Source organism: Triturus cristatus, chromosome 5_2, assembly GCF_964204655.1.
Source record: "Triturus cristatus chromosome 5_2, aTriCri1.1, whole genome shotgun sequence".
Classification (NCBI taxonomy): Eukaryota; Metazoa; Chordata; class Amphibia; order Caudata; family Salamandridae; genus Triturus; species Triturus cristatus.
Window position 1 is genome coordinate 348,397,474 of NC_140588.1, and position 27,338 is coordinate 348,424,811.

Consider the following 27,338-nt stretch of genomic DNA (forward strand, 5'->3'; position numbering starts at 1 on the left):
TAAATTATTTTTATTGATGATGATTAATGTGCTATGTATAGATAATTTGGTTATATTACGTAGCTCTGCTTAGACTCATTATACGGATTTTTGTTTGCTTTTTCTTTTTTCTTATTACTGTTCTTAATATTTGTTATATAGCTACTTTTAATTATTAATCAGTATTATTTTGTACTATAAGTGTTTAATCAATCCAATTCTTATACTGTTGTAAATTCTTAGATGTACCTTTTTCCGTGCTCTTTTATGTATTGTCTTCTCATATTTGTCAAAATCTTAATAAAATATTTTGAACTGAAAAAAAACCCCTGTAAACTATTTAGCTACCTGAGATCATTTAACAGCATCACAATGTCAAGTGATGCCCCTGAAAGTTAAAGTATCCAACTGGATAAATAAAAAAAATAATCATAGCTGCGTTGAGGGGAAATACTTTTTTTCTATGGCAGTACACAACGTCTGTCCAATCAAAATAGGCATTGCTAACTACCAACTAAGCCCCTCTCTGTTGTTCTCCTGAAAGTTTTTTTTTAGGTTGATCACATTTTATCTGGCGACAGCAGCGCTGTCAAATCAGGCCTAAAAAAACATGCTTAAACAAAACATGGTATATATATATATAATATAACAAAGTAGCATAACATAAAATTATATAATATCAATGTGCCTGAACCAATGGCAGAAAAGGTGTGCTGAATAAAATGTGATCATTTTGTTGTTCAATGACACTGACATTCCTAATCTGGACAGCATAGAACAAGAAACCTTCAGTCAGGTTCATATGCAGGCCTTCTAAGCAGAATCTCACAGATATGTTAGAAACTGCCCAAGATGCAAGTAGCAAGAGTTTTAACATGCTCAAGCTGAGCTCTGAGAAGAATGAGATTCAATCCTGAAACTGGAGAAAATTTGCAAGCTTCACACTTTTTTATGGTGAGCAAAGTTTGCAAACTGCGCCTTACTTTGATTTTAACTATGTTTTTCAGATTCTTTGACTACTAAATGTGTGTTTATTAACAGTTAATACTATAGCATTTCCAGTTATTTCTTTCTGAATTTTGCACATTTTAAAAGATCAGGTTTCTTGTAGCACACACAACTTGGTTGTGGCATACTACAGATACTGCCACAGTGTATTGGAAGGATCCTGTGCCCCCAAAATAAAGTACTTCCATTTTTTTGACAATTGGTGTAATAGATGTGGGATTTTTCTTGTGATGCTCAAGATCTGGCTCCAGCTGGTGACATAAATCCAATCTAGTTTGCCTATTCACCCTGACCTTCTTGATTATATTCCTTTCTTCCATGGTGGCAATGTCTGGAAATGGGCAGTACACCTGAGGCTGTCATCTCCTCACTCTCCCAGGGTTCATATGCCTGCATTGGAGAAACATTTGAACTTTTGTTATCTTTTCAACAGAAACATATTTGATAATTACCAGTGAAGTCATGTACTCCTACAAATAATAATACGGTTTAACTACATATTTTGATCAAACATTTGTTTTGTGTCCTATGTTCTTCATAAATTACATTTATTGCCTAAAATGAGTGAGAAATGAAAATAATACATTTTTATTGTGTTATTTACAAAACTTTTTTTTCAGAATTAGTTCATCACAAAATACTGTCAACAGAGATGTAAACAACACTGTGCTAAAATCGCATTTCAGCACACTAACACACAACATAGAATTGTTTTTTTATTTATTTTCAAAAGAATGAGTGTCCATCAAAGTTTGTATATGTGAACAAACAAGCTCCATTCTGAGTGGTGGTGACGCACTTGAAAGTTAAAAACACACTATTTTGAACTTATGAAATGGCAGCTTCCTGACAGAGCCGGACTGAGAACCGAAACCTGCCCTGGCAAACTGCTCTGCCCGACCCCCTAGGGGGGAGGAGGGGGATGCGGCCAAGCTGTTTGCAGGGCCGGTTTCAGGCGATTTTGTTACAGGGGGCTAATATTGCCGGCCCCCGGTAACAAAAACGGCCCCCCAGGGGCCTAAAACTGGCCCCCAACCAGGCGGCCCACGGGGAAACGCCCGGTGCCGGCCAAGGCCAGTCCGGCCCTGCTTCCTGACCACGCAGATAGGACATTTGGAATCAGATGGGCGTGGCGGTTGTCACCCGCATAGTGGGCAGTGAACTCCATGACGGACACAGCCATAGGCTAACATTGTTGAAAGTAACATACGAAGACAAATGGCTGTGTCCATCTATGCTAACAATCACATACATGTAGGTGGTGGTTGGATAAAAAGTTCACTTGCCTCCTAACACTGCTGCCATCAAGACCTCCTCTACTTTTGCTGTTGTTTTTTGCCTCTGGGAGCAATGATGCAGGGACGAGCAAGTGAAAGAGCCTTGCTTTCTTGCTAGAGAAGCTGGATTTGCAGGCACAGGAGCTCCTCTCGCTGTATCACCAGCTCTATTGCTCACCAGAAGAACAGGTACATGTCTGAAATGTATAGGAGAATATGTATAACCGTTTTTTTCCATTGACACAGGCTACAATGTCCCTGTAAGTAGCCTGAGTGAAGAGTAGTTAGTGATGTGAACTGTCATATATATCTTGTTCCTTACAGAGGACATTGATGGTGGGATTTCTTAGCACTTTACCATGGTGAAAAAAAACAACTTAAGTATGTGATGTGTGTTTAAATCCCTAGAGTGTAATTGGTGTGTATGGAAAGATATATCTATGTATACGTTTCATTGACATGTGCTACATTCTACACTCACATCACAGCAGTTTGAGAACACATTATAGACTCTTAACAACTGTACCTAAAAAGAAATTATGTACAAACTAAATGGAAATTATGTTAACTATGTGTATCATCCAACAACTCCCTCAGCCTATATCTGGCCTCTCCAAACAGTTGTATGGGAGCTACCAGTAGCACTCAGACACCTTCAGAGTAGCACACAGACTTGAGGCCATTTAATAGATAGGCACAATGTCCTGTTGTGTAGTTCCTACAAACTACATAGAATCTTTGCATTAAGACAACATAAACAATGGGATTGGTGTCTAGACTGATTCCGGACACCCCCAAAGGATAGGTTAGCCTTTAGACCAGCTAGCTCACAGTTCCACTGTAAGCCTCCTAACCTTACCAAGGAACGAATAGTTTCTGACAACCATCGAAAATGACAACCCTTGATCCTTCAGGGATCGTGGAAACAGTACATTACCTTTTGCTCAGTCAATCGTGCTCACTATGTCTCAGAGAGATACACAGAATAAACGATGGGGGCGTTTTCAATAAGGATTTATTGAACCAGCTTCATTCTAGTATAAAACATGTTTGCTGCAACAATCATTACACAGAAGCAAATATATAAGATTACAAGCACCAAGAGAGTAAATAAAAGGTAGAATTCTACCATGCTGCTAAAACAGTGAATATATGCAGGCATTTATACAGGACAGTTATCAAGCGTACTCCTACTATGCGGATCCTAAGTGTACTTAGCATGCATGTGGGTGTAAAGCCAAAAATCCCCTAGGAAAGAGCCAACCCCATTACCTGAAGGGAGAGAACGAAGGACCCCATCTGGGTCTCGAGTTGGACACCTCGCAATGGATGTTAGACAGCTGCATGCTGGAGCTTCTGCAGGCTGGGGCCTCATTGTCTGTGTCAGCGCGGAAGCGTCTGCTCTGTCCATCTAGTGTAGGTATGGTTCTTTGATACCAGAAAGATAGCCTTGGGGTTCCTAACACAATGCCTAAAGCACTACCTGCAGTTATGCAGAGTATTTCTGTCGCCCTAGGATGAAGATGACCATGACTTTAATAGAGAGTATGTTAATCCTGTTATGTATGTCATGAGCTGGGGACTTTTCTAAGACTCCTCATGCATAATAAATTAGGCTAGTTTTAAGGGACCCGAACAACATTTATTCTGCTCATTACTGGGTAAAAGGTCAGAGCTAGATACGTTATGCAGAGCAAGGTAGGACAAATGTAGGTGAAAGGTCATTTAGCTACTAAGCCCAATTGGGGTACATAACACCCACTCCTCATCTGAAGGTCGATAAGGTCAACTAATGCTGAAATATGCCTGATAAAAAAGTATAAAGTCATTTTCATAAAATCAGTGTCTACAAACATCTAAAATCACGACGTATGTAAAAACGATGCTATTAAGAATCAAAAAGGCTCTATAAGTCCACTAATAAGAGTCAATATATGATTAGACTGACTGAGCACGCTGAAAGCCATGGTGCTCAGTGAGAGCAGAAAAGTAAAACAAAGCGATGTTTCGCATTCCAATTTGGCTTGTTTTGGAAAAAGGGCCGAATTGTTCCCATCGCACGGAGAGGCAAATGTTTGTGTGTCCTGTTTTGGAGACGCAACATCACTGTCGCTCGCATTCACAGACGACAGTTCCTGTAACGCCTCTTGTATCAGGCAAATGGAGCAAAGGTGATTCTCCTCAGTCCCCAAATCAGCCACCGAGGAAACACTCGATACCTGTGTGCCTGTTGTAGAGCCGCTGTTCGTTCCAACAGGAGCTGAAGCATCCTGTGGAGGGTCTAAGAATGCCGTCATCAACATGGGAATATGCTGAGGACACTGTAACACGTGGGCCTTTAAGGGGTCCAGTAGTACGTCTATGTCCGGTAGTGTAACCGATGAGAGAGTGAGACATATGTCCAACACGCATTCGTATCTGCAGAATAGGCAGCAGAGCACAGTCAAGATGCAGTCAACCCAGACTGGTCTGAATGATAGGAACCAATGCTCTCTTAGCTCCCGAAGATGAGGTGTGCCCATATGAAGCACCATGCGTTCACTACAACGTCAACCTAGCTGTGCCTTTTCTATCCCTGGAGGAACTGAGACATCCATTGTGAAGCAGGAAAATTAAAACCACGATATCCACTGCAAGTAGTAGGACCAAGGGAAGTCCTCCAAAAACGCTTCCCAATAAGAAGTGTATGAAAGCTGGAATAATTCAGAAGATTGTCTGAAAGGTGCTCAATAACCCAGAACCTATACTTTTAAATAAGTGCATGATCCCCCTCGTATCAGACATGTTAAAGATACGATGAACCATTTTCCTAAAATGGAGCAGGAAGTTTGTTCGGACTAGTGCCTGTGTTTCAGCTGAAGACCTTGCAACCTGGAGATCAAAAGTCTCTCGGGCTGAGATTAAGACCACATCCTTCTGAAAAAACATGGCTTTCATTCAGCTCAGAGAATCAAACCGTATAAAGGAAACATTCAATGAAGGCCGTAGTGTTGCCTCCCTAACGGTGTGGGCCGGTGGAAACAATACTTGTATATTCCACAAGTAACCCTGGAACTGGAAGTAATGCCTGGCACCATCCTACAACAGCCTTGATCATTCAACATCATATAGCTCCCATTCAAGAGCAGTTCGAACACCGAATGAATCACAGCAGGTGGTGCGCCATTCAAGTAGTAGGATAAGTTAGCAAGCAAAGCATTGCAGGCTCAGTGAAGCGAAATATCCTTACAAACTAGAGACCCACTTAAAGCACTTTCACAGGTTGAACCACTGAGAAAAACTTCAGTGTCCCCATTACTGCATCTAAATCTGTACGGTAATTCCCAGTACTCATGTATGTAACCGTCTCCCAACGCTTCATACCTGCCTACCTGGTGATAATGGAGACAGTATTGAAATTGGAATGTCGTGACTGGCAGTGTGATAAAGCCATGGATAAACCATCCTATGGAAGGTGATTCAGCCACGGTGAAAGGTACTTGGTTCAATTTTTAAATGTGCAACATGGTATATTTAGCATCTCTGCGTGCTATAACCATCTGTCTTTCCGTTAGATTGTATGCAGAAAACAGCTGTACTGTTGATATGATGCCAGGGCACGTGGCCAGAATGCAGTGAATGTAGCGTCCAGCTCAGTAATAGAATTGGTCACAATTACAATTGTCCATGTTATAAAATAGACAAATCCTGTTCCATTATATCCATCTCAGAAGACTCTATGTTGCCCAGTGAATAAATTCTGGATGATAGTGTGATCATACCATGGTTATACCATTGTCGACCACAGCCAAAGCCAATTCTAAGTTAACCCTATCAATCTCACGCAATCGCTCCACAGCCTCCTATTGAGAGAGTTGTCATACTTCAATGTAAATAGCGTACAAGAAACACTTTTGAAGTGGCTTCTGGGGACCTAATAAAAGATCCCTTATATCCATGTCATCTGAGAGAAGAGATAAGTGTTGTTTAACCAGAGACAGTGTTGAGGTCTTTAGCCACTCTAGGGATAACTTCCTAAAACTGTAAGATGTCACTACCCCGAGTGTTCTGATTGTACATAGCGCTGGTCAGGCCTATGGATACTAAACCCTTTGGTGGTTTGATTCAGGTGTTGTTTCACCTGAGACCGTGTCGAGGTCTTTAGCCACTCTAGGCATAACTTCCCAGCACTGTAAGATGTCACCACCCCGAGTGCTCTGATTATACATAGCGCTGGTCAGGTCTATGGATAGTAAACCCTTCTGTGGTACCCCTGAATCTTGAATGACCCCTATTTGTATCGATGGGACAAGCCAACCATCCCTTCCAATTGGGGTCTGGTGAATTGTAAGTGTTTAGTATGTTATCCAATGTAACGTCACTGTGTGATGTGTAATTTTGCCAACCCTCAAAGTGTGTAAGTGAGGGAATCCGAGGTGTGTTCAAGTCCTTGATCTTGGCTAGCCCAAGAAAGGAAGTCTGTAGCACTGTGACGTTCAGGAGGATAATCTGATGTGGTATGAGGCACACTCTAAATAAGGCCTCATTGTCTTGAACTTGCCAATCCTTAGTCCCCCAGACAGATTTTGTGTCTATAGTGTCTCTCCAAAAGTCGAAACCATGTACAGACAGCTGGGCAATAGAGGAAGTAGAATATATCAGTTTAGTGTTAGTGAGCATATTTTTCTTTGCAGGTATAGGTGCAACCTTATAATAATAATAGGATGTCGGGTCTGAAGTGTTATACCCAGAAAAATAAGCAAACTTTTGTGCAAATGTTGTTGAACTACCTTTAGGCAGTGTTGGGCAATGTTCCCATTGATGGTAAGCGCAAAACATTACGTGGCATACTTGCTACTGCAACAAGCATTGGCATAGCTAATAGGTCTCACGTTGGGACCTTTTAAGTATTTAGCCATGTAGCACATTTTCCCGGTGCTATACCATGGTTTGTTATATTTTTGTCTGTAGACTAATATGAAAGTTTTGTAAATAAAATATTTGTAAAATGTATATCTAATATTTTTGTAACTGAAACAAAAGGAAATGAGACACAAACAATTATCCTAATTATGCTAGTGAATTCATTGCATTTTCTTTTTCTAGTTTGTTATGTGTTCAAACACCCATTTGCTAGCAAGAAGCATGCATGCCCCAACTGCCTGTTATTTGTAAATATTAAATTAATTGCTAGTTGTTTGATAACTATTTTGCTTGCACTGAGACAAAGAATATGCAATGCAATAGGTGTTCTCACACTGCTTTAGAAAGAACTTTTGCGTGCAAAACAGAAAATTAGTGAATAAAAGCCGCTATAATGCAGATAAAAACCACAGAATTAAAAACCCATTTGCGTGCATAAACTTGCAGTCCCGTGTGTAAAGTTAATCCAAAGCAATGTATCTGCCTAAATTAACTAAAAGCAATAAATCTACCGTAAAGCTGTAATATAAGTTTAAAGATACATAGGTGCAGCTCAAAAATGTTGTTTTTACGCTGTCTTGTGTAGCAGTGTGAATAAACCCTAGTGGATTATCATTTGTCCAGGGGGGTGGGGGGGGAGAAGGAGCCAAAAGGTCTGCTCTTGTGTGAAAACTTAGCGTGTGTCCTACAGTTATCAAGGGAAACCAGGAGGAGCTAACGAAGTGAAAAGCAGCCTTCTTATAAAGATCCTAATCTAGCCATCTACAGCAACTGGCTGACAACCCCAAACATCAGAAAGTTTCTCAACACGGTCTTTTCCTTCCCAGTTTGAGCCTGTTCATGTGATGCGTCCCTGCTCGCACTTTGTGTGATCTTTGGCACGCATAGTGCTTAGAAGAGAATAAACCAGAGCCCTTTACATGTGCACCAGTTGCATTACAGATGGACACATTCATTTTGTTAGGCACAGGGAGATCAAGTAACTTGCCCAGAAACACAAGATGTTAAGCATCCCTGCCTCGATTCGAACCCGGTTCCCCATGAAAAAAAGACAAATGTCTGCTGCGCTTCATACAATTTTATTGTTCAGGCACTGTGAAATGTCTTAGCAATATCACCCGGAGAAACACTTCTCAGCTGAGGCTTTGTCACAGGCTGTCCATGTAGGTCCCTGCACGGGACTTCATTGAAGCCAGTGTCTGCCGGAACGCACATTCACTTTACAAAATGCTTGTGTGCAGGCTGACAACCACAAAGATCAGAAAGGTTCTGAACATGTTCTTTTCCTTCCCAGTTTGAATCTGTTCATGTGATGCGTCCTTCCTGGCACTTTGTGTGATCTTTGGCACGCATAGTGCTTATAAGAGAATACCTTAGTAAATGGACATATCCCCTTGCTTTACATTGTCACGCAGTATGTCATTTATCGAATAAACACATTTTCAAAGTCAAGGAATGAACCAGAGCACTTTACATGTGCACCAGTTGCATTACAGATGGACACATACATTTTGTTAGGCACGGGGAGATTAAGTAACTTGCCCAGAAACACAGGATGTTAAGCATCCCTGCCTAGATTCGAACTCGGTTCCCATGAAAAAATGCCAACATGATAAAACTGTCCGCTTCATGTTATTATCCCGCCGTTCCCTTTTATTATAATGCATCATGCTCAAGCATCGCTAAAAAATGTCATTGTCACTAATTAGGTCTAAACAAGCGCGTTCCTCGCGCTAAAAGGAGGCATCAGGGGGAGGGGCGAGAGGAGGGGGCGAGTGAAAGCGTTTCACTTGCGAGAGCGAGCAGCGCCAGGAGCGATAATTGCTACCATATGGCACCGCGCGCTCCCGCGAGTGAATCTCCACACGTGCACGCGTTGTCATTGAAGGCAATGGAATGCGTGCACGTTTTAGCCTGAAAAAGGCACTCGATGGGTACAGGTCTCTTTCCTATGCAGCGCGTGCGCGCTGCGAAGGCAAGACCTAAAAAGCGGTGACAGAGTTGGTAACAAAACATGGTGTCAAAATTAGATGTATCATCATACAATTCATCATTTGAAAATGCAGCAGATTGTTCTACATCAGACAGCATAGTATTTACAGTATCAAAGTCCAAATCATCAGAGAAAGTACTAGAGGTGATGATATCGAATATATGACATTACAATGCAAACAATTACAACGCATGCTTTTACAACGTAGTTTTCACATCGCAACTGTCATTGCATCGCATGATTTTACAACGCATGCCATTACAATGCATTTTTTAAAACTACCATTACAACGCATACCATTACAATGCATACTATTACAACACATAATACTTTTAGGCCAACAGTAGAGTAAGTGTTGGATAGTGTATGGGTAAAAATTACTATTCCCACTCCAGTGAGTGCAACAGTAGGGTAAGTGTTGGATAGTGTGGCGGTAAAAATTGCTATTCCCACTCCAGTAAGTGCAACAGTGGGGAAAGGGTTGGATAGTGCAGGGGGGGAAATTACTATTCCCATCTACGCCAAAACCCATACCTACCCTAGAACAAAAAAATCTCCTTTACTTATCTTTTAATGCGTTGTATTGGCATGGGTTGTAATGGTATGCGTTGTAATGGAATGCGTTGTAGTGACATGTGTTTTATTGGTATGCGTTGTAATGGCTTGCGATGTAAAGGCAGTTGCGTTGTAACAGTTGCATTGTAAAAGGAGTGCGATGTAATGACTGCGTTGCAATGGATCTTTCCCAATGAGATCACATAGAGAATTTTAAATAAGTGTGATATTTTTTAAATTTCAGTTAGACCATATACATCTTAGGAAACTCTGTCCCAAAAACAATACATCTGCTTTCCTTTTAATAGTGCTCACAATGGCAACTCAGATACTAGCAGGTGGCTTGGCGATCTCACTCCCCTGAAATTCTCAATGGTAACATACAGTTAGGAGAAGCCTAAACCATTGATCAATCCCATCGAATAAGGAGAGGTAACAAAGCAATTTCTACATTTTTTAGTGACAAATAAAAAAAATTTAAAAATTAAAATGTCCTCACTTTTATTTAGTTTTTGTACCTTGTTTCAATTTGCTCTCAGATAGATTTCTTACTGAATTCGTTTTCAGTATTCCAAATGATGCAAAAAATATGAGAAACTACATCCAGCCAAAAAGTGAGTTTTATTAACACTTTCCAGTTTCGTTCCTGCTGACATTACACACGCCAATATAGCCTTTGATGGAGAGCACAAGCAATAAAATACAGGGCACTGATGTCGAAAGGAGCTCTGGCTTGTCTTGTGCGGAAATTTTAATTCTATAAAGTCGCATCTAATCAGTTTTATCATACATGAAATGACGGAAAGCTGCTAAGAGACACGGTTTGAACCTGGGGAGTGTTGATTCAGATACACCAAGGTATTTTATACAAAGGAAACAAAGGCGCGTTAACAAATCACCACTTATTTTGCGCCCTCGAAATAGCAACGTACCCAAGTCAGTTAATAGTATTATAAGCCTGAGCAGACGTCGACGTCCATGTTGTGGGGCTGGGGGAGTCACTGTCTTATAAAGACAAGGACGTCTAAATCTTCCAGCCTTGCAAATGAGTTTGAAGTCTTTAAATGGCGGTCATTACGCCTCGGACATGGCCCTGGTGTCCAGAATCAACCTTGTAAAGAAAACATAGCCGATTTTACGTTCTTTCGACCCTAGCAGTGTGCCAGTCGACAGAAAGTGAAAGAGAGCAGTGCGATAATTTAGCAAAACTACAGCGACAATGGGAATTATTGCAGGAGGAATGGTCTTCTTTTACAACTTGCTTACAGATGTGGACATTTTGATGCACACAGAAGCCTGACATTTCGTTGAATAGCAAATCCAGAATTCTTCACTATGAATTCATTTCCTGAGTGTATTATAATTTAACCATTAGGGCTTAAGTGGACATAGATGTTAATGTCACTTGCAAAAGATGCTGTCGCTCTGAGGATGACTTAATGCACTTGGTCTGGACTGTCCTTTGTTACTGTACTGCTGGCAGAAGTTCTTCTTTGATATCTCTGTAATGATAAATCACTAAGCCACTTCTTACGAGGGGTGGGTGAAAAATTCCAACCGCGGGTGGAATTTGAAGACTTTTGCCCACTCCACATTCTGCTTGGAATGCGGAGTTCTTGCAAAACTCCACCAACCACCACATGGCAGAATTTTTTCTCATGTGCGGCTCTACTACTTTAAATTGGCAAGTGCAAGCGAGAATTTGTGTCCGCTAGCGCCATTTTGGGCACTAGTATGCCTCGCAGCGAAATCTGTCAACACGGGCGGTCACGACTGGTCGCGACAGTTCACTTTGAGGAAGCTGCTGCTCGAGTAGGAAATTTACTTGAGCAGAAGAAAAAGCAGCACCTTCTGGTGTGCCACGTGGTGCCGTTCGGGCTGATTTCTTCAGTGCGGCACAAGCTTTCGGCATTAAATGTCAGTGTGATCAACGCAACATTCCGAATTCCGTCCGCTCGTGGAACTCCGCAGAATCTCAAGGAGTTTTTTTAAAACTCGGTGGAATAACGCAGAGTGAAACTCTGAGTTCCGCTCACCCCTACTCCTTACTATTATGAGCTCTTCTGGGCTACGTTTGTGGCATTCCAAACTCAGTTCAAAGATAAGCACCTGTGGCACTACTAGCTAAGAGAAGAGTGGCCATGTGCCGGGAGAGGGATCTGAATCTGACGATTGTAGACTGGGTGAAGAACAAGGCTGATTCCTATGCATACTTGATGTATGGGCCACCTCTGTTCCTATATGCTGTGAAAAGGGTAGAACTGAGTGAGTTGATTTATATGCTCTGTCAAGCTTCCATCACAAAAATGTCTGAAACTGAATATTTTTTTAATTGCATGTTGACTGGTCTGTATGCCACTACACCCTGTAATGTGACGTCAATGATATCTGCACTGGCTGCAATCTTCGTACACTTGCTGTTCTTTTGAATGCTGGTTATCAATATTAGTTTTGAAAACTTAAATACCATTGAAAAAAATAGCTTTCTTCAAGGCAACGTGCAGACCAGCATCACTGTGTAATTTTTGGCATTTCATAATATGAATGCAATATGTAAGGCACAAGTTCACACCAGTAAGCAAAGTCACATAAATGAAATTTAGCACGTGTATAAATATATATATCACAATTATTCCGTGACTCTCCTCTCATGAAAGACGGCACTCCAAGTCAGGTTGCAAGTATTTTAATTATAGCACAGCAACACTTCGTATAGCGTCAGACGTTTTTTCGCTTACACAGCATTTATCACAACGCGTCCGCACTAAAACACTTCCTTATTTCAACAGGCAGAGCGAAACAAACAGTGGACTCTCAGTGAATGACAATCTTGGCGACCATATTGGAGTGGTTTTGAAATGTACACTTTTACCCGGTTACAGGATAACAATCACTTTTTTTACCAAATGTTTACAAACATTACTGTGCAATGCACAAACTCTTATGCTGAGTTTTTGTAATAAAAACTTTCCACATAATAGTATTAAGCCCAAGTGGGCTTAGTTATCCAAGAGAATCTTATGGGGAAACCAACTCTCTAGCATAGGCCAAATAAACATCAATGTCAGCATAGTGCATTTGATTATTTGCACAACTTTGCACGCTGAAAGTCTAAAAAATATTAAATTCAAAGAAAAATGGACAGAGCAAAACCATAAGTGTGTCCAATTGGGCCTGCCAAGTAATATGGAATGTCAATTAAGTAAAAATAAACAATATCTTAGCTCTCCTTCGTTTCTACATTACAGCAGACTGCACTGTCAGACATGCCTGAAAAGAATTTAAAAAACACAATTAGTGTGAAATACTAGAAAAATGTAAGACATTTACCCAACGTAAGTGCCAATTCCGATCCGTTAAAAAATATTTCCGTACGACTCGTATCCGTATTTTGTTCCGTACGAATCGTACAAGTCACGTCCGACCCGTGAAGTACGATTCGTACGGGAAAAAGTACATACGGATCGGCCCACTCCGTACGAATCGTAGCGGGAAAAGTTGTACGAGACGTACCCGGACACTTTTCCGTACGATTCGCAAAAACACAATCCGAGCGTACAAGTATGATCCGGACCGGCTATCTGATTTACGAATCGTACGGAAAACGTCCCGTACACGGGGAATGACTCTACCCACTACGAAGCGAAGTTTGTACGACTCGTAGCCCGGGAAAAGTTGTTCCCGGGGTACGAGTCGTACAGGCTCCCCCGTATGTACGCACCATACCGCCACCACCCCCGTATGTATGCACGGTACCACCACCCCCTGTATGTACGCACTGTACCCCCACCACCCATATGGGGGTACGGTACATACATACGGGGGTGGGGGTACGGTGCGTACATACGGGGGGTGGTGGGGATACGGTGCGTACATACGGGGGTGGGGGTACGGTGCGTACATACGGGAGGTGGTGGGGGTACGGTGCGTACATATGGGGGTACGGTGCGTACATATGGGGGGTGGTGGGGGTATGGTGCGTACATACGGGGGTGGGGGTATGGTGCGTACATACGGGGCGTGGTGGGGGTATGGTGCGTACATACGGGGGTACGGTGCGTACATACGGGGGGTGGTGGGGGTATGGTGCGTACATACGGGGGGTGGTGGGGGACCTGTACAACTCGTACCCCTGGGGACACAGCTTTTACGGCTGTTTTTGGCTCCCGTAAAAAAAAGAGCCGTACGGAGTGCCGTAGGGACGGATCGTACTTGCTGGGCCGTAAAACGCTGCTTACATACGTACGGACGTCACGTACAAGCTGTTCCGGATCTGATTCGTAGTTTTTTTTTACCCGTACGGTCTTTTGTACGATTCATACGGAAATAGGCTTTCTGTACGAATCGTACTTCCTAGGTTGTACGGACAGTTTGGAGAAACGCTCCATACGACGGCGTAGGGCCTTTTTACCGGATCAGAATCGGCACCTAAGTGTTCTTAGTGTGCATGATTAAAAAAATTAAATTACATATTCAGTATTGAGACTAAACTAACATTCTATAAATATGTATACATTTGTTCATCAGAGTACAATCCAATTGGTTCCTCTTTTTAAGATGTATCTGCAATCCAATTGTCTCAGTTGTCTTTCCCTATCACCCCCTCATGGTGATTTCTTTATGTGCTCAAATACACTGTTATTCAGTTGTTTAAGGTTACTGTCATGGAAGTCTCTGGAATGTCCTACTACAGGATAGGTGCCATCAACATTTCTCACTGCCCTTTCATGCTGCAAGATACGTTTGTGGACTTCATGTTTAGTGCTGCCTATATAGCTCTTTGGGCACGGATATCTAATCACATAAACTGCATAATCTCAATTTTCAGGTTATATATATGTTATAGTTAGCTGAAATGTTCAGTAACAAAGTAGCGACTTAAACTCTTAAACCCACAGACATTCACCAGTTATAGTTTTAGTTATCTCAAGCAACTATGACTCGTAACTATAAATCAAGCCCCCATTACTTTAACCTTTGTTTTTTTCTATGAATTTCTAGGTTTTGTTAACGTGAAGTAATATTTAATTACGGTATGTAAATCCAACCCTTCTTTGCACATGGCCTTTGAAGCAATGCTCTGCAGGCAACCCCCAATATGCAGCCAACCCCACGCGGAGCACAGCCTTGGGTTGTGCATGGTAGGGGGGTTTGGCGACAGGACCTGGCCTTAGGCTAGGCCCTGAGGCCAACCACCTCAAAGGCAGCCAACCCCACACTGTACATGGCCTTGGGCCATGCTCAGTGGGAAGTTGGCTACAGGGCCTGGCACTGGGGACCCCATCCCTCAGGGTCTTTTTTAGAAAGGGTAGCGGGGCGCATGACCCTCCTCCTGGAACCTATTGTGGACCTGTGGAGCCCACACCCCAGGGCCATATATATATTTTAGAAGGGAGGGGAGCTGTTTGGCCCCCCTCCCTGAGCCTCACTAGGCCTTGGGGACCCAAATCCCTAAGGGCCATATTTATTTTAAAGGGGGGCTTCATGGCCCCCTCCCTGAGCCTAATTAGGCCCTGGGGACCCCATCCCACTGGGACTTTTTTTAATAAGGGGGACTTGGAGGCGTGGCCCTCCCGCCTGAGCCTTATTAGGCCTTAGAGACCCCATACCCTAGGGCCATAACTTAAAATAAAGGGGAGGGGGCAACGCAACCCACTCCCTGAGCTTTATTAGGCCTTGGAGGCACCATCCTGAAGGGCCATCATTTAAGTAAAGGAGAAGGGGTCAACGTGGTCCCCTCCCTGAACTGTGTTTGGCCCTGCGGACCCCATCCTGCAAGGCCATTACTAAAAATTAAGGGGAGGGGTGCCATGTGGGCCCTTCCCCAAGCCATTATTGGACCTGGGAATCCCATCCTACGAGCCTGCATTTCTTAAAGTTGGATGCCCAGGTGCCCACCCAAGGCACCCATCATACATTCCGTCCGGGGCCAGAGGGAGAGAGCCCCCTGGCCCTGGCTGGCTCTACGCATGCAGTGGGAGCAATGCTGCTCCCTCCAGGAAGGAGCAATGCTTTGATCTCTTTCCCTTCCCGCATTGGTGCAGGCAGGGAAACAGATCAAAAGTCTACTCCCAACCAGCGGGAGCATTTTCAAAGCTCCCACCAGCTGGGAGCAGACTTAGTTTGCTAGCGCATGGTGGGAGTTTTTTTAAAGCTCCCTCCAAGAGGGAGCAAACTTTGGTTTCCCTGCCTTCGCGCTGGTGTGGGCAGGCAAACCACTATGTCTCTGGGGTGGGATCCATTGGGCATAGCTAGTGAGCTGGCCCTGGAGGATGGGATCCCTGAGGGAATTAATGGCTCAGGGAGGGGGGCCGCTTAGCTTCCCTCCCTTTTACTTAATTTTGTGGCACTGTGGAATCGGGGCCCAAGGGCCTTTAGAGGCTCGGGAAGAGGGGCCACGTAGCCCCCTCCCCTGAAAAGCATACCAGATGATGTCCCTGAGGCCAAAATCGGCCTGTGGAGGGGGACCACCCCCCCTAAAATAAACCCGTATTTCCTTCCAGTCCCCGGGCCGGGGCCCACCTTATAACACATTTTACAAACAGTAAATATGGAAACAGATGTGTCTCAATTGTGGTTTCATCCGTCTCGTTTATGTGCACTTTGATTGTTGTGATAAAATGACTCAACAGCTAATATTGTAGGAGGAAATTTCCTCCATTCATTTATTTGTATTTATTTTGTTTAATATGCCAAAAATGATTACTTAGTCTGTTTTCTAAATTGTGACAACAGCATGACTATGTATTTCGGAGAAAACCACAAATGAGGCGCATCTGTTTTCCATGTTTACTGTTAGTAAGATGTGGTATTAGGTGGTTGAGCACAATGTTTGTCAGGCCGTGATGAAGACCTGTTGGTTGAAATGCATTTTGTAACTAAAGAAGTGGTTCTTTATACACCATGGAGTGAGAGATTTCTTTGTGCTAGCAATTGGACACATTCCTTTCAAATTACATAGAACGGGATCTGTGCCTGTTTTCTGTCCACCGGTCTCGTTTGGTGAAAGTGACCGGTTTTTGCCAATGTACGCTTTGGATTTTATGTCCCAGTTCCCACTGCCGCCAGCATTCACACAGGATTCCTGGACACCCCTGGACACCAGGAGCCTTCCCTGGATTATACTGGTAAGGAGCAGGTTGAGCACCAGTCCCTGGGGATGGCGTATGGTGCACAGGGATTGACTAACTCCCACTCTGCTTTGCCAGTTGGCTATTTTTAATTCTTTTTTATGTTATCTGTGAGGCAGAAGTGGTTCTGAGCCATTATCTACATGGCATCCGGCACAGTGTGAAAAGTTTCTGTTCATTTTGTGCACACCACTGGGACAGCACACACCTTCAGTATACCTCTTTGCGCAGTGCAGCAGAATGAGTGAAGCACGGTAAAAGAGAATGGTGACAGCACCTCACCTCTATAATGAGAGTGATGACAGCAGTTTAGGAGAAACAGGAGCCAGAACCGGTGGCTGCGGGGAGGCAGGCGACTTTAAAGCAACAATTATTCTACTACGAAAAACTGCTCGAAAAGGAAATCAACAGATGTTGAGAGGTCATATCACTGGACAATTACATTGAGGTGGGGAGAGTACCACATGGCCTATGTATCCTGATTACCACCACTTAGCAAAATCCCAACCCAAAATTGCTAGAGGAATGGTCACAATTGATGGCATTTGAATCAAGATGAAGGGAGGTAGAAGGGGATATGATCCATTCACCTTCCGGCAAGTAGTTAATAATCAAAAATAGAATGGATCACTTGTACCCGTTTTCCAGGGCGATACGGTTTTTCATCTATTCCTTCAAAAAACCCTCAATCACGTTTAAGAGGTTCATGGGGCGGTATATTTTGATTCTCCGCCTAATTTACTAAAAACGTGATAGCATCATCATTGGGTTTTTATTTTTATGCTGCCTCCACCCGGAGGGAACCACTGGGTATTAACAGTAGTGATCAGAGATAAAAACAGTTGTGAAGTGCTCGTGTTCAGTGAAGAGATTATTAAAAAACAAAATTCCTCAAGCTGCCTGGACTGTGTTTTTTATTTTTGTCTGGAGCCAGCGAAAAGAATAAAAAAGGGGAGGAGTGTGCAGATAGGGCGTATTAGGAGTCCACTGCACAGTCAGTCCGAGTGATGGGTCGACATGTTTCAGCCCTTAATTCGCTCCGAAGGGTCGGGGGGCTTTCTTCAGGACCTTAAGAGTGTTTTGGGTGGGAAGATAAAGGGATATTACCCAAGATCAATTCGGAGTTCAATTGTCATTCTGTAGAGCTCCAGGTGTTTACCTAAGGTGGAGAGAGAAGGATAGGGGAAAGAGATAAGGGACAAGTATGTCCTTACCGGTTAAGCAGGGCATTAAGGTCAAAACCATAAGTGTAGCGAAGCTATAGTATTCAATTCACTAGTAAAACAAGTTAAAAAGGCAGATTTTACTAAATACAGCCAAATTCAAATAATGGTAGAAAGCAAGTGGTGTTCGAACACGCAGCTGGTGAAAAAACTCATTTTCAGACATAAGCAAATATAAACATGGCAAATCTTTTCTCAAAGATATCTGTATGTGTGTTCATAGTTGGCTTTACATATGATCGTTTTTCATTAGGCTTACTGATGTCAAATGTGGTACATACGTAGAGATAAACGCGAAGATAAATGTATATAGATCGATGCATAGGTCAATATGGTCGCTTATCGTTCAATTCATGGGGAATGATCAAAACTGGTTGCATTAGATTGCGATTAAACTCTATGTTTTAAAACCCAAAGACAATGGCAGGCCAAGCCGCCTCGGCAAAGTTTTAGTTTCAAAGCTGTAATTGCGGGAAAGCAAAAATGAAATAAAATAAAATGATAATGTCGTCGTCCGTATACCTGAAGGTGCTTGATTGAATTCAAGGCTTCGGTAAATTAGTACGGACGCGTATCTGCTGCTGGAGACAAAAAGGGGGGGGGGGGGGGAGGGTTGGAAGGGGGAAGGGAAGTGGAGGGGATAGGGAACAATGAGACAAAGTGAAAAAGAATCAGCAACGGAGCAACGTTACGTGTCTTCTCTGTAGGCTGTCGTCTGCTGGTCATATGGTCTGGTACGGCCTATCGCCCCCTTCTCCCCCCCTTGAGACAAAACCAATATAATCTTTGTTTGGAATAGGGGGTCGTTGACCCCCGATCGACAAACAAGATTATATATACATACAATAAACGCAGAAATGGCAAGACAGGATTAGGTACATTTGTTTCATTCCTAGCTTTAACAAAACTCTAATACATAAATGTTCCTATCCTAATCTAAACACAATGGTAATCACATTTCTGCGTATTCCTTCGGGCCTACGGCAAGGTCAAACGCTGGCCCCTCCGCCTTTAACCCAGATTGTCCCGCACACATGCGCAGGGGGCCCAGCTACTTACCCCCAGGCAACCCCCATACGTTCAAGACTTACTCCATAAAGGGGCCATGCAGACAGCGCAGCTTACTTACGCCCGCGTGCGGGGTGGCCAACCAGCCAATGGAAAGCATAACCCCCCCTTTGTCCCCGCACCGTTCCAACCAACCGGTTGTAACTGCCCCTGGAGTCTGGTGAGAGCCACATGTCCCTCCCCTCTGGGCGCCCCACTTCATAAGGCGCCCCAAAAGATTAGTCAATTTAGCCTGTCCAACCTATGACCTTACCGCACAGGCCTGCATAGTAGACCGACTATCGGGCCCCCCCAAAACCCAAGGTCATACTTACCAGTGAGCTCCCTCAAGCCACGCTAAAATGTTGCCCAAGAATATCTCATTGCCCAGACGCGACAAGTGCCCCCATCCTGGACATAGCATGACTCCCCCCTAATGCACCCATGGGCAATTACCTGCAATCTGGGGGTCCTAAACAGTTTGTCTATCTTATTATTAATCCTCTGGGCCGAGTGATTGAGCGCTTTCACCGATACCTCTCCCCGCCACTGCAGCCTTGGTATCATGTGTGACCACACAATGACCGAACCAGGGCAGCGCCTGGCCAGCCATGCAGCCTCTGACAGCACCGTTTCCAGTAGGACCCTCCAATTCAGGTGCACCAAGTCGTTACCCCCCAGGTGTGAAATGATAGCATCGGGAGGGGTGTCCAAAGAAGTGAGCATGTGACCTATCCGTTCCCTGAACCTGTCGAAACGCAGCCCCCGATGCCCAAAAAAGGAGACCCTGACACCTAACTGCTGTGCGCGCGCTGCCCCATTACATGCCCTGAAAAAAGTCCCTAACCGAGAAACATATGAATGCCCAAATACACACACTTGACGTTCCAATTTTGAATCCGGGGAGAACGCTGTTGTCTTGCCTGTGTCCCGCTCTCGGCGAGATCAATCCCTACTCAACAGCACCACCACAACTAGGGCCCTACATGGGACCATACATACAACAATCACCTTTTTTAGGGTGAGGCCGTACTAATCAGAGAGGGAGAAGAAGGAACATATCCTGGCAAGACCAAGAAAGACAAATACTAACCAGAAGCATGTCCAATGTGACAAAGGAAAAACCGAGCACCAGCACGACTCATTAATTTTCAACCTCTCAAACATCATCCTCACAAAAGACCAAGAAGATGTTTTAAATAAAGGACTAGGCATTGTACCTACCCCACCATTGGATCTTTTCAAATTACAAGGTGAAGTTGCGCAATTTTGCAGGACTCTAAAATGTAAAGCTTTTTTCCAAAACAAAGAAGACAATCCCAATCCTGGTGACACGAGTTTGAGACCCAAGTCAACTTTCTGTCCCATGATTCACCAGATTCCAATAGAGATCCAAACATTTGAGCAAGCAATCATGAAGGAAATCAACGAGATTGATAAACAGGCTATAAAATCTTTCATGAATACCACCATAAAAGAAGAGAAAGCCCTGGAAGAACTTAGATTACACAAAGATATCATCATTAAACCCGCAGACAAAGGCGGTGGAATAGTAATACTAGACAAAGAGAGCTACAATGAACAATGTCTCAAGTTACTATCGGACAATAAATTCTACAAAGTCATCAATACAGATCCTACTTCAAGGTTACAAAGGACAATTAACTTAATGGTAGAGGAAGCAGAGACCAACAGTTGGATCTCTAAGAATGAAGCTTCTTTCTTACGAACTGATTCACCACGAATACCCTATTTCTACTCTCTCCCAAAGGTACACAAAAACCAACGACCACCACCGGGACGTCCGATTGTATCCGGAATAGGTTCAATTCTTGAACCACTTTCCCAATTCGCCGCTCAATACCTTAGACCAATGGTACAACAAACCCCGACCTATCTAAAGGATACATGTGACCTTCTCAATCTTTTACAGGGTCAAACCTTTTTTAGCGAATCAATTATACTAGTATCCCTAGACGTCGAGAGTTTATATACCAGCTTACTGCAGAAAGAAACTCTAAATACCCTTGAAGATCTATTATTCGAACAAAGTTGGCCATACCACACACCCAGACATTTTGTTCTAGAATGGTGCAGATTGGCCCTTACCGAAAACTATTTCGAATACAACGGCACACTTTACCAACAATGCCATGGTACTTCCATGGGAAGTACCTTTGCGCCGAGTGTGGCGGGCCTCTATGTCTGCAATTTCGAGAGAACCCATATACAGAACGACAAGAACCCATGCCTCTCAAAAATAAATTTCTGGAAAAGATACATAGATGACGTCATCATGTTTTGGGAAGGTACAGAAGATAGCCTGCGTAATTTTCATGACTGGCTAAACACACTTACAACACACTTACAACACTAACAAAGATCATCTGGACTTCCTCGATCTCAACATCTATATAGTCGATAACACCATTAGAACAAAAACTTTTTTCAAACCCACTACAAAAAACAGTCTTCTTTCATTCAATAGTTTTCATCCACGCCCCCTCAGAGAAAGTTTACCATACAGCCAATTTCTACGCCTCAAAAGGAACTGTAGTGAACTCAAGGAATACAAGGAACAAGCACAAGACCTCTGCACAAAACTTTCAAAACGAGATTACCCTTCCAAAATTGTCAAGAAATCAACCCAGAGAGAGTCTTCTTGAGACAACACCTAGAACTCGGTCACCAGACCAATTGACGTGTGTAACAACATACAACACAGCTAGCAATACAGTTAAGAAAATTATCAACAAAAATTGGCGCATATTGACATCAGGTAACTTGGATTGGCCAAAACCCCTCTTTGCAAACAAAAGAACAAAAAACTTCAAAGATATGCTAGTCCACACACGCCCTCTGGAACAAAAGACGAGCCCCATAACAAACACCCTATGCGACGTGCCACCAGTTACAGGCCATTTCCCTTGTGGACATTGCTCTGTATGCCACCTCACGGAAACCATCAAATCTATCGAACTGACACCGAATCTAAAATGGACGATGAGACAACATACAAATTGCAATACAACTCATGTCATCTACATGATCACTTGCCCCTGTAAACTCAAATATATAGGCATGACTTGCCGTAAGGTCAAACAACGGATCTGCGAACACAGAAGTAACGTAAAATGCAAACGAGGTACCACCAAGATGAGCAACCATTATATTGACCATCCACATACTCTCTATGACCTCAAATGGATTGTCCTAGAGACTTTGACCTCAAGACCACCTAATGCCGAAAAATTGCTTTTTGAAAAAGAGCAAAGATGGGTGCACAGATTGAAAACAAATATCACATGGTTGAATGATGACATTCCCTGGCTTAATGTCCTGAAAAATTAAAACTGCGACCAATACAATATCCGACCACCCCCCTTTTAAAATGAGCTCATTTTGGTAAATTGACCAACTATACATAGCGCTGACTACCACACTTTATTATTTAATTGAGTGAATTTCCTTTTGTCTATCATGCAAATATTTTCACACGGTCCTGAATTAAATTAATTAATTTGTTTCCATTTACATTAATTAACACTTCTTTAAAATAACACTTCTTTAAAATAACACTCTGTCCGCTATTGACAGCAACACTAGCAGAAGAGTAGTCTTTTTTCTTTTCTACACACACTCTATCCTTAAAAAACAGGCTACCGGGTGACATCACGTAACAGGAAGACAGCGTCAGCACAAGTCGTACAACCTGCCGAATCTGGGTAGGAATGACCAGCAGACGACAGCCTACAGAGAAGACACGTAACGTTGCTCCGTTGCTGATTCTTTTTAACTTTGTCTCATTGTTCCCTTTCCCCTCCACTTTCCTTCCCCCTTCCAACACCCCCCCCCACCCCCTTTTTGTCTCTCAGCAGCAGATACGCGTCCATACTAATTTACCGAAGCCTTGAATTCAAGCACCTTCAGGTATACGGACGACGACATTATCATTTTATTTCATTTTTGCTTTCCCGCAATTACAGCTTTGAAACTAAAACTTTACCGAGGCGGCTTGGCCTGCCATTGTCTTTGGGTTTTAAAACAGAGTTTAATCGCAATCTAATGCAACCAGTTTTGATCATTCCCCATGAATTGCACGATAAGCGACCATATTGACCTATGCATCGATCTATATACATTTATCTTCGCGTTCATCTCTACGTATGTACCACATTTGACATCAGTAAGCCTAATGAAAAACGATCATATGAAAAGCCAACTATGAACACATATACAGATATCTTTGAGAAAAGATTTGCCATGTTTATATTTGCTTATGTCTGAAAATGAGTTTTTTCACCAGCTGCGTGTTCGAACACCACTTGCTTTCTACCATTATTTGAATTTGGCTGTATTTAGTAAAATCTGCCTTTTTAACTTGTTTTGCTAGTGAATTGAATACTATAGCTTCGCTACACTTTTGGTTTTGACCTTAATGCCCTGCTTAACTGGTAAGGACATACTTGTCCCTTATCTCTTTCCCCTATCCTTCTCTCTCCACCTTAGGTAAACACCTGGAGCTCTACAGAATGACAATTGAACTCCGAATTGATCTTGGGTAATATCCCTTGATCTTCCCACCCAAAACACTCTTAAGATCCTGAAGGAAGCCCCCCGACCCTTCGGGGTGAATTAAGGGCTGAAACATGTCGACCCATCACTCGGATTGACTGTGCAGTTGACTCCTAATACGCCCTATCTGCACACTCCTCCCCTTTTTTATTCTTTTCCCTGGCTCCAGACAAAAATAAAAAACACAGTCCAGGCAGCTTGAGGAATTTTGTTTTTTAATAATCTCTTCACTGAACACGAGCACTTCACAACTGTTTTTATCTCTGATCACTACTGTTAATACCCAGTGGTTCCCTACGGGTGGAGGCAGCATAAAGATAAAAACCCAATAATGATGCTATCACGTTTTTAGTAAATTAGGCGGAGAATCAAGATATACCGCCCCACGAACCGCTTAAAAGTGACCGCTGCGCCTCTCACCAGGCCGGGTCACCCCCTTGCTCCTCCTGCTCCTGCCTGCCAGCCTTGCCGCAGAGCCGCCCGCTCGCCAGTTTCCCGCCGCAGCCCGCCACAGGCCCCGCCCACCACCGGCCCATTGGCCGAGCCGCTCCCGCCGCCCAGCTGACCCGCCCTCTCGTCCCCCTTCTTATGACGCCCCCAGAGCGACCGTGCAGCGGACGCGCGCAGCGGGAGCGCCGACTGAGCGCCGAAGGTGCGCCAAAGGTAAGCCCGTCCGCGCCTGGCCCGCGCCCAGCGCCAGGACCGCTGGCCCCCGCAGACCCCAGCCCACCCACCGGACGTACGACGCCGCCACCCTCAACGCACTCAACGCCGGCCGAATCCCAGGATGCTACCGAGCCACCCCGAGACGCACCCACGGACCCTTCTGCTGCAACGCCTGCAAGTTCACCTGCATCCGGACCAGCACTACTCCAGCACCAACCAAGACGAGCAACAGCAGCAGCCACCTAAAATGCATCCTGCTCAACACCCGCTCCGTCCACAGACACGCCATCGAGCTCTGGAACCTGCTCGACACAACCTCACCAGACGTCGCCTTCCTCACGGAAACCTGGATGAACGCCTCTTCAGCGCCTGACATCGCCATCGCCATCCCAGACGGCTACAAGATCATCCGAAGGGACCGCATCAACCAGACCGGAGGAGGCATCGCCATCATCCACAGGAACACCATCCGCATCACGACCAACACCGACGACACCCTCGCACCCGCCGAGCACCTGCACTTCCAGGTCCACATCAACCCCAAGACCACCCTCAGAGGCACCCTCATCTACAGACCCTCCGGGACCACGCACACAATTCAGCGAAGACATCGCCGACTTCATCAGCCCGCACGCCCTCCTCTCCGCTGACTACATCCTCCTCGGGGACCTCAACTTCCACCTGGAGAACAACAACGACCGCAACACCACCACCCTGCTGGACAACCTCGCAAACCTGGGACTCAAGCAGCTGGTCACCACCCCCACCCACTTCGCCGGACACACACTCGACCCCGTCTTCTCCTCCAGCAAGGACATCGCCTTCAGCCATGCCACCGGACTCCACTGGACGAACCACAGCTGTGTCCACTTCAGCTTCAGAAGGACCACGATCCACCACCACCAGCAACAGGTTGCACGCAGAAGCTGGAACAAGATCACAGCCGACCAGCTCGCGACCTCCCTGAGCATGAACCCTCCCACCAGCGCAATGAACCCAAGCCAGGCGGCCACCAACCTCGCGAAGTGGATCAGCAACTGCGCAGACGACCTCGCCCCTCTGAAGACCCCGCCTAGCAGACCCGGCAGCAAGAAAGCCCCATGGTTCACCGACGAACTCAAGAGCTCCAAGAAGAACTGCCGAGCCCTCGAGAGAACATGGCGCAGAGACCCAACACCGGACAACATGACTGCCCTCAAGCTCGCCACCCGAAAGCACCACCAACTCATCCACGCCACCAAGAAAACCGCATTCAAGGAACGACTGGACAACAACGCACACAACAGCAAGGAACTCTTCAACATCGTTAAAGAGCTCTCCAACCCCAACGCCGGAAACAACAACATCACCCCTTCGCAAGACCTCTGCAACTCCCTCGCCTCCTACTTCCACAACAAGATCGCGGACATACAAAACAGCTTCAGCACTCAACCGACGCACGCCACGACCGAACCACCGCCCCCCACCACCACCCTCCGCGCCTGGACCCCGATCAGCACCGAAGACACCGTCCGCACGATGAACTCCATCCACTCCGGATCTCCTACCGACCCCTGCCCTCACCACGTCTTCAACAAGGCCGACGCTGTCATCGCACCCCACCTGCGGGACATCATCAACACCTCCTTCGACACCGCTACCTTTCCGGAGAGCTGGAAGCACGCCGAACTCAGCGCTCTACTTAAGAAGCCATCAGCCGACCCCACCGACCTCAAGAACTACCGCCCCATCTCGCTGCTCCCGTTTCCTGCAAAAGTCATCGAGAAGACCGTCAACAAGCAGCTGGCCGCCTTCCTCGAGACGAAAGGTTCCCTCGACCTCTCGCAGTCTGGCTTCCAGGCCAACCACAGCACCGAGACCGCCCTGATCGCAGCCACCGATGACATCCGAGCCCTCATCCTCCTAGACCTCTCCGCGGCCTTCGACACTGTCTGCCACCGTACACTAGTGCAGCGACTCAGCAACGTCGGAATCCAGGAGAAGGCACTGGAGTGGATCATCTCCTTCCTCGCCGGAAGGACACAGAGTCCGCCTCCCCCCGTTCAGATCTGAAGCCACCGAAGTCATCTGCGGCGTTCCTCAAGGCTCCTCGCTCAGTCCAACCCTCTTCAACGTCTACATGAGCCCCCTCGCAGACATCGCACGCCAGCATAACCTCAACATCATCTCCTACGCCGACGACACCCAGCTGATTCTCTCCCTCACCAACGACCCCGCCACCGCCAGAGCCAACCTTCACGAAGGGATGAAAGAAGTAGCCGAATGGATGAAGAACAGCCGCCTGAAACTGAACTCGGACAAGACGGAAGTCCTCATCCTGGGATCCTCACCCTCCGCCTGGGACGACTCCTGGTGGCCCCCCGCCCAAGGCAGCGCACCCAAACCAACTGACCACGCACGCAACCTGGCCTTCATCCTGGACTCCTCCCTCTCCATGACCAGACAAGTCAACGCCGTCTCCTCGTCGTGCTTCAACATCCTGCGCATGCTACGTAAGATCTTCCGGTGGATCCCCACCGAGACCAGGAAGACGGTCACCCAGGCCCTCGTCACCAGCCGTCTAGACTACGGCAACTCCCTCTACGCCGGAACCACCGCCAAACTCCAGAAGAGACTCCAGCGAATCCAGAACGCCTCAGCACGACTCATCCTGGACATCCCCCGTCGCAGCCACATCTCCGGACACCTGAGAGACCTGCACTGGCTCCCAGTCAACAAGAGAATCACCTTCCGACTCCTCACCCACGCACACAAAGCCCTACACAACCAAGGCCCAGGATACCTCAACAGCCGCCTCAACTTCTACGCTCCCAAACGCCAGCTTCGATCGACCGGCCATGCCCTCGCCGCCGTCCCCCGCATCCGAAGAGCCACCACAGGGGGACGGTCCTTCTCCTACCTCGCCGCCAAGACATGGAACTCCCTCCCGACCCACCTCCGCTTGACCCAGGACCACCTCGCCTTCAGGAAGCAACTCAAGACC

The 27,338-nt window shown here is 45.3% G+C and overlaps 1 long non-coding RNA gene across 2 annotated transcripts in view; it reads right to left on the minus strand.

Annotated features, from left to right (window-relative positions):
* LOC146822980 (uncharacterized) overlaps positions 1–27,338 on the minus strand; it is a 71,439-nt gene that overhangs the window by 14,018 nt on the left and 30,083 nt on the right. The window contains exon 2 of one of the 2 annotated variants that reach the window (XR_014961867.1): positions 1,281–1,377. The exons of the other annotated variant lie outside the window; for it this stretch is intronic. This is a non-coding gene — a long non-coding RNA (uncharacterized LOC146822980). The remainder of the gene's footprint in view (positions 1–1,280; positions 1,378–27,338) is intronic. 2 annotated transcript variants of the gene reach the window in all.